Below are 13,908 nucleotides of genomic sequence, written 5' to 3'. Positions count from 1 at the left end.
TAGATGACACAAAGTGCGACTGCAGGTGAGCGTGGAGGTGGGTGCAGGGGACACAGAGCTGGGCACCACCAGGACGTGTGCTTTTCGCTTTGGCAGGCAGGCCTGTGCCGCCTCATCTACCTGGATAAGCCCCGCCCCTTCCTTGAAATTTAGCTCAAGAGCATCTATTTCTTGAAAGTGTGTTTCTAACCTCCTGCAATAGATTAAACGTTTGTGTCCCCGTTTCCCCCCAAATTCATATGTTGAGATCTTAGCCCTCAAAAATGCTGGTATTAGGAGGCGGACCTTCGGAAGGTGATTAGGTCATGAGGGTGGAGCCCTCATGAATACGGTTAGTGCCCTTCTAAAGGAAACTCTAGGAAGCATCCTTCTGCCATGTAAGGATGCAGAGAGAAGGTGGCAATCTGCGAACTAGGAAGCAGGGCCTCCCCAGACGCCAAGTCTGTCCACACCTATCTGTGCCGCTCAGAAGTCACTCCATCTATGACGTTCCGTTATAGCAGCTCAAACAGCCTAAGACGCCCCTCGCCACGTTGATTTAGGAACCCTTCCCCATGTTCCCCACAGCCCCGTGGCACCCCGGGTGGACCTCCGTCAGTGATCACCTCCCTGCTTTCTAAACGGAACTTTCTTGTCTTTCTCAGACGCGGTTTTTGAGCACAGCACAGGCACTTCACCAAGGCCTTTTCTTGCATCCGAACCCACCTTGCCCAGGGCCCCGCGCAGAGTAAGTGGTCACTAAGTGTGGGCTCCTCCTTTACAGCTCCAAGAGTGTGGCATCTCGCTCACCGAGCAAGCACTCAATACGAGGACACGATAATAGGTTCTTCAAATGAGCGGAAGTGCTGGAGGAGCACAAGGGAGGGAGCAGTTAACTGGGACTCGCCACGAGCCTGCAGTTATGCCGGCTCACAGTCTTAATTACTCATAGTTTTCACTTTCCGGAACCACTAAGAGAGCCGTCCACGCTCCTTCCATTACCCCGGGCTTTCCCACGTGACGGCCTCTCCGCCAAAGCAGGAGATGCAGGGAGCTAAGAGGCGGAGTGCACCTGCGGCTCGCATCTCGTCGTCTGCCCCTTGCGTTCCTCTGGCATGTCTTTATTGAGCGTCTCCTATGGGCCAGCACCGTTCTTGGCACCGGGGGCCAGGAGAGATGGAGACAAGCAGCGGTCCTGCTCTAACGCAGCGGGAGACAGATGATACATAGGCAACCAGATAATCAGGATAAATTAAATAACGACAAGGGCTACGAAGCAAAGAAACAGGGCATGTGATGTGTGGGAGAGGTGGGGGGGTGGAGTAAGGTGCCAAAGACAAGTAGACCCAATGGTTGAGGAAAGCCCCCTTTTGAAGAACTGACTTCTGAGCTGTGAGCCGAGTGCCAAGAACAGTCAAGTGGAGGGACTTCCAGGCAGAGCAAACAGGAGCTGCAAAGGGCCTGGGGCGGGCCCCTGGGCTCCGGTGCCAAGCCCGGAGCTTGTCCTATCGCTTCTGACCCCTGAAAAAGCATTGCAGAAAAGAGACAAGTCTCAGTTTAAAACTGATGTCTGGTCCTTACTTACTTGGAGTAGAGGAGCTGATACCTGACTTCCGGTTCCTGGCAGGTTCACGTCGAGCTTTGGTTTTCACTCGTGGGCATGTTGTTTCCTCTTCAAAGTCCTACTGGGTTGGAAAGGAATTCGAAGCACTTACAGCGAAACCACTAAGCTGCATCCTCCAGGTAGAAAACCCCCAAATGTGGCATTTCCGTGGGAAACCACAATGAATCACTCCCCCTGGCCGCCCAGCCCAGGCCTGACTGGACGTAGGGTACTACTTTGGATTTCTCAGACTCTATAAAGCCTCTCCAGACTTCTTCACAAGCCTGATCCCCACCACCCCAGTGTCCTGACTCTCAGGTCAAGAGCAAAATCCCCAGTTCTGTGAGGTTTGCTGAGTTTCAGGTTTCACCAGAAGGGGGTCTGCCATCGCCACTAACCCTTTCCTCTGCGGACAGCAGTTTCTGAAACACTGCAAAGAAAAATAGTCATTCAGTGGTGAGGAGGGAAACGAAGTTCTCAGGCTTTGTAAGTGGGCACGGGTGTGTACAACACACGGCCCACGTGTTCAAGACCCTCCTTTTGCTGATGTTTCTTTCCGGAATAAGGATAATCGTGGCTATTATTTACTTGGGCATGTCCAGCGTGTCCTTGCTAAACATTAGGTTACCAAATCAAACCTGTGAGGTCCGAATTACCGCTTTATTTCACACTTGATGAAGAAGAGGCTCGCAGAAGTGACATGCCCAAGGTAACACAGTTAGCAAAAAGGGGCAAAGCCAGGTTCCAAAGTCAGAGTCCAAAGTCCATGCTCTTACTGTCCTATTACTATACTACCGTGACGCCGGCACTGGGCGAAATGTGAGGAAATGAGCAGGGCGGAAGCAGTGAAAGGGGGCAGCCAGGTAAACTCGTTTCTTTTATTGCAAATACGGAAAACGGCTTGGAGGCTGCAAGTTCACCCCTCTGCAGGATGGGGGGAGAGAGAGGCCAAGGCCCTTTCCCGCGTCGGGGGCCCCGGAAAAGGCAACTCCCAAGGCCAAGGTTTTATCCGGACGGACGGATCCCGCCGCTTCCACCTCCCGGCAAGGGGAAGGCGGACGGGAGGGGGAGCGGGGCGGACGGCGGGGGGCGCCGCCCCCGGTCCGCGGTCCCCCCGCCGCGCGCCGGCGGCCCGAGGGTTAAGCGAGGCGCGAGCCCCCCGGCGCGCAGCGGCGGCCGGACGGGAATGCTTAGTCAGGATTCCGATTTCCTGCCGAAGTGTTTGGATTTCCTGAGCCCGCGCCCTCCGCCGCCGAGCGGGATCGTGCGAGCCGCGCGCGGCGCCGCGGCCTCCTCCCCCCGGCACATGGTCGCCCGCCCCTTCCTGCGCCGCGCTCGCCTCCCGCGCCTCGCCTGGCCGCCGCGGGCGGGCACTCTGCGCTCGGGCAGCCCGGCGCGCGCCCCACGCCCGCCGCTCCCCGCCGCACCCCGCGCCCCGCCGCGAGAGCCGCGATCGCCGCCGCCGCCGGGGCGCTGGCGCCGAGCCGGCGATGGAATAATGCCCAGCGGCCCGCCCGGTCCCGGTGAGTTGCGGGGCGCCCGGACTGGCTCGGTGGGGGGCGCCCCGGGTCGTCGGCGCCCCCCGGCCCGGGCCCGGCGAGCACAGGCGCCGGGATTGCGCGCTGGGCGGGCTCCCGGGTCCACGCTCAGGGGGTGTCCCTGCCCGCCCGGGGAGGGCGCCGGCCCGGGCGCTGCAGGGCCCAGGGCGTCTGGTCCCCCGAGGAGACGCCGAGGCGGGGCGAGTGGGGCCCCCGGGTGGCTCCGCGCGCCCTCTGGAGAGAGGCCGGCACAGCGCGCCCGGCAGCCGGGCCGCGCCGATGGGGCGCCCTCCCGGCGCGCGGCGCGGGCGCTGGCATTGTCTGCCCGGCGCGGCGGAGGAAAGTTCTCCGCCGTTCCCGGAGGGCTGGCGGGTCCCCGCGGCCCTCGCCCCCCCCCCCCCCCCCCCCCGGCCCGGACGCCGCGCTGCCCGGCAGGCCCCTAGGCCACTTGCTCAAAGCAAAGGAAACGAAAGGGAAAAGAAAGATTCCCGCTCGGGGCTTCCCAGTCCTCGTGGTGTTTGCTCCCACGAGGACTGGGAAGTGGCTTGTGTGTGTGTGAACGCTTGTGCCATTGTGGGACCTGCTGCATTTCCTGAGCGCGACATGAAGTTGAAAAGAAAAAAGAAACTCTGGCGTTTGGCATTCTGCGATTTCATACATCCCGAGAGTTCTTGGGCATTCCTTGAGCGTTTCTCTTTGATAATTTATTTTGCCATCCGGCAGGAGGATGGAGAGCCAAGTCCAGACCCTCGTTAACTTGACCTCATCTTTACCTGCACTAGTCAGAAATGTTGAACAAGAACTCCTTCCCACTTTTCCCATAGACTCGGTCAGGTTGTCTTGGCATAATTGTTTCTGGGATGACAGCAGAGCCGGGCTGCTGAGTAATGTTCGAGATTGTAAAACATAATTTAATATTGAAGCCAGTTTTACCTCTGTTGCAACATTTGCCCCCAAGGCCTTTCCATTTTGCAATTGGAGGGCCCATGTCAAGCAAGAAGATGCAGGTCTCCTGGGAGCATCAAATCTCAACAGTTTAGAAAGGAAAAGGATCTTTAAGAACGACCGTTTCAGCTCGTTGGGGTCCAGACGAGGCTGGGAAAGGTGCCAAGACCTACCCGAAGTCACATACATGGCCAGTCTTCAGACTCCCCGTCCAGTGCTCCTTTCATATGTCAGCTTATGGCCCGCCAGCCATGAAACACACACTGGGAAATAAATCTTCTTTGCATTACAACCTTCCTTACTTTTGAGCCTTCTCTCCTGTCTTATCTATTATTGCTATTTTTGAGATATTCATTTATCTCAAACTACATATTTAGAAATAGTTTTTAAAAAAATCCTTAACCCCTGCTGTTCAGCTAAATATATTTGGAATGTTAAACGGGCGGCTTATTACATAGGGAATTACTTATCTCTCCCATTCTCTTGTGAAAAATAGAGACTTCCCAGTCCAAAAAAGGGCAGCATCTGAGCACATAATGTACTGTATGATGTTCTCCAGACCTGATTCTCGGCCCTCCTGTATCTTGTGAGCTAAGCAGCCCATCTATTTTTCCTCCTTATGAGAGCTCCGAATGGCTGGTTTTTCATTTTTAGTACGTGATAACGTTGGAGAGAGAGGACTTTTTCGCAAGCTTGCCATTTGGTGAAGGAAATTGAAATTCTCTCCACCTCCCAAGTCCTCGCCAGCCACAGCGAGCCAGATTTTCAAAATCAGTCAGAGCTGTGCAGGCCCCAGAATGAATGTGTGCATTCAAATGGACCCCCCCCCCCACCCCGCCTCGGCCTCTCGTGTGAGGACCCACTTCCCAGCTGGCTTCTCTGCGCTGCAGCCAGGTGGCTGAAATCTAGAGGAAAGAAGGGGGCCCGTGTTACCTGCGTTTTTGCTCCAGGTTCTCAGTTGCGTTTGACTGGATCTCGCCGCCCTGTTCTCGTTTTTCCCTCTCGTGTTGGGTTTCTTCCTCCCACTTCTCCCCTAGCCGCTTTATCCGGCATGGGCTCTCGAAGAAGAAGCCTTTGCTCCGTGATGCACGGATGATCCCCACATTAGCAACAGTGACAATGACAGCTAACACTTATTGAGCACTTGCTGTATGCCCCAGACATGTTACCTGAGAAGTCCCAAGGAGGAGAGGGAAGTCCTTTGGGAGCCTTGCCCAGTGAGGATGGCACTTTTCAGATGCATCTGTAATCGAATCATTCTTTCATTCATCCGGTGTGAATTTGCTAAGTGCTCCTCCGGGGGAGGTGCCAGTCCTGCAAAGATGAATAGGACCCTGTGTTCAAGGGCTTCTATTTCCAGCCTCATCTTTCCGTGTCAGCCTCACACTTTCTCTTTGAATGAGTCAATTCGGCAAGCCTGTATCGAGCACCCGCTCCATGCAAAGCACTGTGTGAGGTCCCGATGACGCCGCGATGCACATGCACGAGGTGGGCCTGGCCCCGCCCTGGTGGACCTCGCACTCCGGGGGAGTCGCTGGCAAAAACGAAGAAGTGGGTAATTTCTAACGAATGAAAGGTCGTGATTCTTAAGGAAACACACAAGGGATCAAAATCATGACCGAAGTGGACTGGGGTGGAGGGGCTCCTTGTTTTGCTAGGGAGAGGCCTCTCCGAGACAAGCGTTCAGGAGGAACTGGCCAGGTAGAACGATTGCAGGGGAGCGCATCCCGGGCAAAGGGATCAGAATGTGAAAAGTCCTCTGTGCACCAAAGAGCTGCTGTGCTCCTGGAAGTGAGAATAGTCGTGGTTGGGGGTAGGGGCAGAGCGAAAGGGCGTGATGGGGAGAATGGCACGAGGTGAGATTTTAGAGGGAGGCAGGGGCCAGGTCACACAGCACGTTGTAGGCCATGCTGGGGAGGTTGCCCACCAGTACAAAGGGAAGCATTAGAGTGGAGGCCCAGGAGTGGGATTCGATTGACATTTTTAAGAAATTACTTTTACTGCTTTATGAAGAGTGGATCATAGGAGGCAAAGAGTGGAAGCAGGGAGACCAGTTAGAAGACCCTTCATTGCACTAATCCGGGAGAAATGATAGCTTAGACCAGTGGAGGCAGAGAAGCGAGTGTGACCCGGTTAGATCTTGGAGATATTATCAGTGAGATCTGGTGATGGATTAAATGGGGACGTGGCAGGGGGAAGGACCCAAGGGTGACTCCTGGGTTCTGGCTTGAAGAGCTAGGCGTCATTTGCAGAGGCTCGGGTTCCATCTTGGCCATGCTAAGTTTGAATGTCTGCGAGGCATCCGGGTGGAGATTGCGGGCAGATTATAAGGGCATGTGAGTCTGGGCCTCAGAGGACATTTGGACGGGAGACACTAATTCAGAAGTTATCGTTGCGAAGCCGAGGCACTAAAGTGCTTGCCCGCACACATCCTGCCGTCTGTCTCATTTCTTGGAGGGTCCACTGATGTTCTTCCCCTGCCTGAGACCCTCTTCGTCTCTTCTGGGCTAAGTCCTACTCATCTTTTATTTTTTATTTATTTAGTTTTTTTTTTTTTTTTTAGGCGAGGCAACCCTTGGTTGACCTCACAAATCGCAAAGACCCTGTCATCCTACTCATCTTTTAAAATATACCTGTGTCTTTATTTCCTTGAAGATGCCTCTAGCGCCCTCCCCTACTCTCACCCCTTCGTTGACCTTCATTCTGGTGTTCAATTGACGTGACCTTTTTATAGTATATTACATGCATGAAAAACTTGATACGCACCCTGCCACACGGCAAGTCCTCAACAAATGTTAGCTGCCATCATCATCATCATCATCATCATCATCAATGGGAGTAATAGATAGGCATATGCATAAAAGTTCCTTTATCTTAGGGTAAGTATAATGATAAATGGTATGTCAGTTTCTTCTTGCTGCCATAACAAATGACCACAAACATAGAGGCTTCAGCAATAGAAATTTATTCTCTTACAGTGCTGGAGGTCAGGAGTCTGACATGGGTCTCACTTGGCTAAAATCGAGGTTTTGGCAGGACTCTGTTTCTTCTGGAGGCTGTAAGAAAGAAACTGTTTCCTTGTGTTTTGGAGCTCCCAGGGCCTCCTGCATGTCTTGGCTCATGGCTCCCTCCTCCACTGTCGAAGCCCCCAGTGTTGGTCTTAGACCTTCTCATGCCGTCTCTGGGTCTCCCTTCTGGTTTGGCCCCCTGTCCCACTTTTAAGGACCCTTTTGATTACATTGGGACGCCTGAAGAATCTGGAATGACCTCCCTGTCTTGAGGTCAACTGATGAGCAATCTTCCTTCCATCTTTGGCCTTAACTTCCCATTGCCACGTAGCCTGACACATTCACAGGTCCTGGGGTTTAGGACATGAGCATCTTTAGGGGCTGGTAAGGGAAGGTGTTATGGGAGCTTTGGGGAGAGGCCCCTCGCTCAGATGGGGAGAGGAGGCCAGAGAAGTCTTCCCAAGGAGAGGGTCAGTCTCTACTTGTGTCCTCATTGTCCTCCCAGAATCCATTCCTTCATTCGAGCTGTTCTCCATGCCCGACTGTGCATGAGGATTTGGAGCTGAAGATTCGCTTCACTGTGCATTCTTTGGGCTGCAGGCCAAATTGAGGTCACTAACTCTTCTCACCCTGCCTCGTGAGTAAATGAAATTCACCAAGCCATGAAGACCCTCTCCCAGCACGCTGCCTTGTACCCACGCCCAGGACGGAGTGGGGCATGTGACGGGTTGGTACTGTCTTCCAAAGTCTGCTGTGGTCGACTTCCCGCACGTTGTGAAACCGACACGTGTGCCTTTTGTGTAGCTAAGACCCTGGTTCCAGAGCCACAGCTAGCATCCCCAACCCCAGCCAGCCCTGTTCCCAAAGCACGCCACCGGCAGGGTCAGGAAGGAGTGTGTGGTTTCATCAAGACAAATCTATATGACCCATTAGGGGAAAAAGTAACTCAGGGGCCTGGGCTAGTAGTGGGCGACAGCTGGCCCCATCTTCTGAGAGTCAGAGAAACGCATCATGATGTGTAGCCGCGTTGCCAAGAGGGAGTAATCAAGACCAGATTTCAAACATCCTCTCAGTTATTTGGAGGAAGTGGGCTTCTGTCTCCGATACTCCCCAGATACATGTCTCCCCAAGTCCTTATGCACTGTGGGGAGCCACATTAGCTCTGTCGGCCACCAGTGTGCGGGCCGTGAAGAGACAGAGATTCCTAGCCGCCTGAGCTTCCCCTGCCAGCCCCTTCCGTCGCCATCCCTTGGAAGTGCCACGAACTAGCTCGTCTTGTAATATTTTTGGCGTTTCCTCTTCCCGTCCCGCTCTTAGGCAGGAAATGCAAAAGTGGACAGTTAAAAAAAAAAAATAAAACAACAACAAAAACAGAAAAGTTAGCCAGCAATGTCTTCCCAGCTGAGGGATCTCAGCTGGAGTCAGGTTAAAATAAAAGCGCCCATCAGTGCTTCCCCCAGCTGTGGCCGAGTTCCGGAGAACCAGGCAGGGTGCAGAGCACCCGTGGGCAGAGCAGGAAGGAGAAGCCAGACAACGCCTGCCTGCCCCCTGCCTGCTCGCGGCTTCTGGGGAGTAGCTGGCACGTCCCTCGTCCAGGCGAGTCGTGAGTTTCCCATCAAGGCTTCGGCCTGCATGAAACCCTTCCTGTGCAAAGCGATCCTGGGCGCCCGTTTCCTTGTAGTTTTAGATCTAAGTAATTATCTTTTCGCGCAGAAACGCAGAAAGTGGTCGACTAAAAGGCCATGATATATGTAACTTGCCCTCAAGTAGTTCAGAAAAAAAGAAAATGATAAAAAAATGATATCTGAGTGGGAATGAAAAGGAAAAGCAGATGGGGCCGAATAATAGGTGAGCTTGGCCTGTGGGGTTTCTTTGTGCTGTTCTTCTTCTTGAGATTATTTTCAAATAAAAAGAGTTTTGCAAATTCAAAAAATAAAATGCTCAGCTAGTCCTTGGTAATTGTGACCTCGATGATAGATGCGGGGTGGTTGAGTGGCATGGCTGGCGGGCTGGAGACCGGAAGGTTCCGGGGTCCCCCGTGGGCCCGGCCTTTCCTTCTGCCCTGGTGCTTTCTGAGCTTGACGGAGATGATGTCGGGAGCACACCACACAAGTTCCGTGAATGAGAGCATCGCTCTGACCGTCTGGTACCTGGTGCGGAAGCGCGTTTGCTCAGGTGGTCGCCTCACCTGCACGCTGAGCATGTGGAAGGGGCTCGGCTGGGGGGAGGGGCCTCTGTGTCATTCTCCTTCTCTCGTCCCCTTGGGCCCGGCGCAGGCAGATGGCCCACGCGACTGACCAGGTCCGTGAGCTTCAGTTGTTCAGTCGTGTTGCCGTATTTTTGTTGAATCTTCTCATCATGGAATTTCTATTTTTAATGACTCTACCTTTTACTTCTAGAGAGTCTCTTTGGCTCTCTTTCAAATCATCCTGGCCTTTAATCCTTGAGTCTTATTCTTTCATTAGAGTTTCTCATTCTTATTTCATATTTTTGTTTGAAATAGGCTGACATTCTCATTCAGGTTCCTCTACTGTGTTCATTCTAGACAAGCCAATTCTCCCATTTCCTGCACCTTCTGGTTTTGGGGGTGTGGTGGTTCATACCCCCTGGGAGTCTCACCTCTCCTGGGTAGCAGAAGTGGTTATGCAGAGCGATTTTATGCTTCAGCTGAGGCCCTGAACATTTCCTGAGTCCCGGACAAGTTTCTGTGGTAGCTTCTGGGTTTGAGGCTTTTAACCCCATATTAGTGGTGTGTGTTTGGGGTTCTACACCTGTACGCCTAGGGCTGTCGAGTTCGTATAGGTGCTTTTTTCCTCCCCCATCCAGACCTCGAAGCAGGCACGAGCTTTCTTGCCATTTCTCTGGACTGACGGGAGGAATCGTTCAGCCCCTCTTTCAGAAGAAACTAGAATCACTTTGGGGTCCTGGCTTTGCAGGGGTGGGGTGGGGTCTCAGCTCTCCTGTAGAACCAAGCGGAAACCAGCTAGCCTAATCCATTCGGTCTTCTTTTCCAGACTAGGAAAAGAAAGGATATTTACAAAAATGTAAAAATTGACATTTTGGGAATAGAAAACTGGAATCGATACCAGAATAATAGCAATAAAAAAATATGCTTCAGATCAGCAAGCACGTACCGAGCACCTCCTGTGCGTTGGCCCTGCAGAGGGGGCTGGGGGCTGGGAGGGTGAGGGCGGAGGGCGGGCAAGTAAGAGCTGGGCCGTCAAAGGCCTTGTTCATCTTTGTAACTCCTCAGCTCAGAGGAGACAATAAATGTTTTGAAAGAAAGGACAGAAGGAAGAAAGGAAATGTATGTAATTAAAGAAGGCAAATACCGATGCAGGAGACAGAATAAGATAATGAGAAATAGCACTGAATCGAGACTCAGAAATCCAGAGTTATGTGAGCATTACTAGCAGCCACTGAGCCTCTTAGAACCTCACTTCCTCACCTTCAGAAAGGGGCGACAGCCGCTCTCCTCTGCCCAGGTCACAGCGAGATCATGATCGTGGGAGGTGGGAGCCTCAGGGGTGAGGGGTCTTTCCTGGGTTCAGTGAGGCCGATGGGACAGCGTGTCCTCCATCAGCCCCTTGCTCTGGAGACTCCCTCGGCCTCGCCTCGTAACCACTGTGGGCTCTGGGGTCTTCCAGGGAGGGGCCGCCAGCATTTCAGGTCCTCCCAGCTCGTCCTAACTAAAGGGATGTTTGGTGTCAGGTCAAAAGTGGGGCATTTGGGAGCCAAGCTGGCTCCTGCCCCATGTGCTGTTCTTGCCCCTTAAAGTTCCCCCCGGGGGCCCACAATTGAGGCCTGAGCTGTAGCCGAGGACTGCTGGGGGCGGACTCTGTGCACGGCGCTGCCTTCCCGCTCTCTGACCGGCCGTCTTCGGGCTGATCCTCTGGACAGCGGAACTCGCGATGTCTCCCGTGGTCTGTCCTTGGGCCAGGCCACTCTCCCTTGCCTGAGGCGGTTTCGAGGGCGGAGGGTAGGAACGTTTGTCATGATGCAATGGGAAAACCACCGGACTTGGAATCAATAACGATAGCTAATATTTCTTGTGCATCGATATGTGCCAAACACTATTCTAAGCAGCTTTCCCATGTGAGCTCGTGTAATCTTCATAATAACCCTATGAAATAGGCATTATTTTTATCCTCATTTTATACACAAAGGAACAGAGACGTACAGAAGCTAACTAACTTCCCCGTGATCAGACAGTTCATAGGTGGCAAGATCTTAAGCAAGGCTGTTTGTGGTCGGTGCCCACGCCCTTGACCATGATGCAGTATTGCCTCTCAAGACTTGAATTTGAATTCCACGCCCTAGTTCCTCACATGGCCTTGGGAAGGCTCTGCCCTTAGCCTTTCTCTTAGCCTCGAGCTTCTGTTTCCTCTCCTGTAAGTTGTGTAAAAGTGTGCAGACTCTCTAAAAAGATGCTAAGAGAGTAATATGTACAGAAAGCGGCTGAGCCCCGAGCACATACTTGGTACTGAACAAAAAAGAGTGGCTTCTCGATGGGATGAGAGTTCTCATTTGCGTGATCAACAGGGAGAGGAAACGCGAAAGAACTAATTCCCTTTAAAGGGTCCTCGTTGCACAAGCTTGCCCGCAGATCCTGCTCTGTGCCAGGCCCCCCGACTACAAAGGTGAAAAATCAAGGTCCATGCCCTAGAATTTCTTATAGTTGGTTAGTAGAGAAAGACGTGTAGCCGTTTATAATTTGGACCGATGTGGACGCCATAGGAGAGTCACGAAGGGCTCGCCACGTGTGTGCAGGGAGGGGAGAGAGTGACCCAGCCTGGTGGGCAGAGAAAGTTTTGGGTGCAGGGGTGCCCCTTCCAGCATGGGCGGGATTTCAGTAAGTAGAGAGAGCGAGGAAGGGTCATTGAGGCTGAGAATAGCCAGGTCACGGTCCTGTGGTGGGAATGTGCTGGTTATTTTTGGAGGTGTGAGGAAAACTCTGAGTTAAAGCGGCGTTTGGGGTATAAAATGGAATTCAGTCATCCATGTCATTTCCTACCCCCGCAAACGCATGCTGTCACAGAACCCCTGACGCGGAGGAGCAAACCGTGTTTGTTTATAGGTGTTCCCATAATAGCCTTTAGTGAGTTTCCTGTCCTAGGACAGTTACTTCCTCAGACCTAAAATAGACCGGCAGGAGGGTGGAGATGTGGGTTCTCTGCCTGTTACACTCTGTTTAAGGTGTACTTTGGAGGCGAGTAGGTGAGAAGGTGTAGCAGATACCACTGATTGATTCTCGAACACCCTTTCCCCTCCGTCCTTGCCAACAGAACGTTGAACTTCAGAAGCCCACCTTCCCGGGGCGGAGCGCGAAGACTGGAAGCAGGGAGGCCATGTAGGATGGTCCTGGGGGAGCCCGGGAGCAGATGGCCCAGGACGTGGAAGGGGAAGGCATATAGACAGTGGGCTGGGCTGGCTTGGGGGTCGAGCAGCTGAGGGGCCTGGGGAGAGCCCTTGATGACACTCAGCTTTCTGGCTCCTTCGCGAAGCTGAGTCATGTCTGTGTCTCACAGACCGCTGCCTCCTCAGGGTCCTGGTCCTGTGAGTCTGTGCATCCCCTGGGGCGATGGGTTCCGGCTTCGCTGCAAGATGGGGAGAGGAAGAAGCAAGTCTGCCCCCCCCCTCATTTTTCCTCCCACAACTTCAGCTCTTCGGTTCCTGTTTAAGTGGAACAGGAAGAGGAGCCGTGGAGGGGTTTCCCTGGTGTCTCGCTCCCTAGGCCTGAGCCCCGGGGAGCAGGAGGACTTTCTGAAAGCCTATCGCTCATTGCCTTTTTTTCCTGTTCTCTCCCAAACCAAACCAAACCAAACCAAATCTGCGTAAGCCTGGGCCAGCATCTCCTGTCCAGCCTCTTCTCTGTGTCCCCACTTCCTGCTTCAGGCCCGGCTTTCGTGTCATCTCCCCTGAGTCATCTAGCCTTCTCCTAATGCACTGCCCTCCCCTTAGTCCGTTCTCCAAGCGGATACCAGGACAATCTCCGTAAAACTTCAGATCAGGGTCGCCCACCTGTTTAACAAGCTCCAGTCCCCCTCTCCAATGCCTGGGTGGTCAGATGAGGAAGAAAGCAGCCTGGACATGTTAGCTGCTCAGACCTGGGGTCGGCCCTGGCTGCCGGTTTCCTGGCTGAGTGCCCTTGGACAAGCCAGTGAACTCGCCGAGGCTGCATTTCTCCACCTGTGAAATGGGGGTGAGCTGCCTCCCTCGCTGAGTGATGCGTGAGTGAGAAGATACATTCAGGTGCCTGCCTGAAACACACAGGCACAGAGACACACAGAGGCAGACACACACGCGCACACGCTCACACACGCACACACACAGACACGCACATGGGCTTTCTCTCTCTCCCCTGCAGACTTATTCACCTGGGTGGATCCTTAGTGCGCCAGGTGTGTATTTCGGATTTGATGAGTGAGTTATTCCTTCATTCTCTTTTAGCTTAGAGTCTGACCATCTCTTTTTTCGATAAATTTGAGTAACTCTTTCAGGTCCTCCTCCAAGGGTTAGAAGGGGCGGGGCCTTGATGCTCGGAGGAATTCACGTGGAAGAAGAAATTGAGGCCAGGTCTCCAGCGTGGCTTCCTGACTCCCATTGGCCACCCTGCGACTTAGTGGGTAGTCAGGAGCCACCGGCTGGGCCGGGCGCCAGGGTCCTGGGATGTAGCATCCTCAGAAAGGGCGGGGGCCCCGCCACGCGGCTGTTAGAGACAACAGCAAAGTCGAGTGTTTGCATAAGCAGGGCCACGTGAATCAGGCAGTGAATTATACATGCTTTTTCCCTGAGAGAATCTTAATGGACATAACGACATATGTGTGTGTGGGGT

The 13,908-nt window shown here is 53.5% G+C and overlaps 1 protein-coding gene and 1 long non-coding RNA gene across 5 annotated transcripts in view; one reads left to right on the top strand and one right to left on the bottom strand.

Moving 5' to 3' along the window:
- LOC118612018 lies at window positions 1–2,642 on the bottom strand. The gene is made up of 2 exons (XR_004954670.1): window positions 1,586–2,642; window positions 1–1,500 (listed from the first exon to the last, which is right to left on the bottom strand). It is a non-coding gene; the product is annotated as an uncharacterized LOC118612018 (long non-coding RNA).
- A 326-nt stretch (window positions 2,643–2,968) lies between these two features.
- Window positions 2,969–13,908, top strand: part of ASAP1 (ArfGAP with SH3 domain, ankyrin repeat and PH domain 1) — a 265,358-nt gene continuing 254,418 nt past the window's right edge. For all 4 annotated transcript variants that reach the window (XM_016119801.2, XM_016119799.2, XM_016119800.2 and 1 more), the window contains exon 1: window positions 2,969–3,105. The gene's annotated coding sequence lies outside the window, so the exon portion shown is untranslated. The remainder of the gene's footprint in view (window positions 3,106–13,908) is intronic.

The sequence above is a fragment of the Rousettus aegyptiacus genome, unplaced genomic scaffold (assembly GCF_014176215.1).
Source record: "Rousettus aegyptiacus isolate mRouAeg1 unplaced genomic scaffold, mRouAeg1.p scaffold_m13_p_15, whole genome shotgun sequence".
NCBI lineage: Eukaryota > Metazoa > Chordata > Mammalia > Chiroptera > Pteropodidae > Rousettus > Rousettus aegyptiacus.
This window is presented reverse-complemented; position numbering and strand designations above follow the sequence as displayed.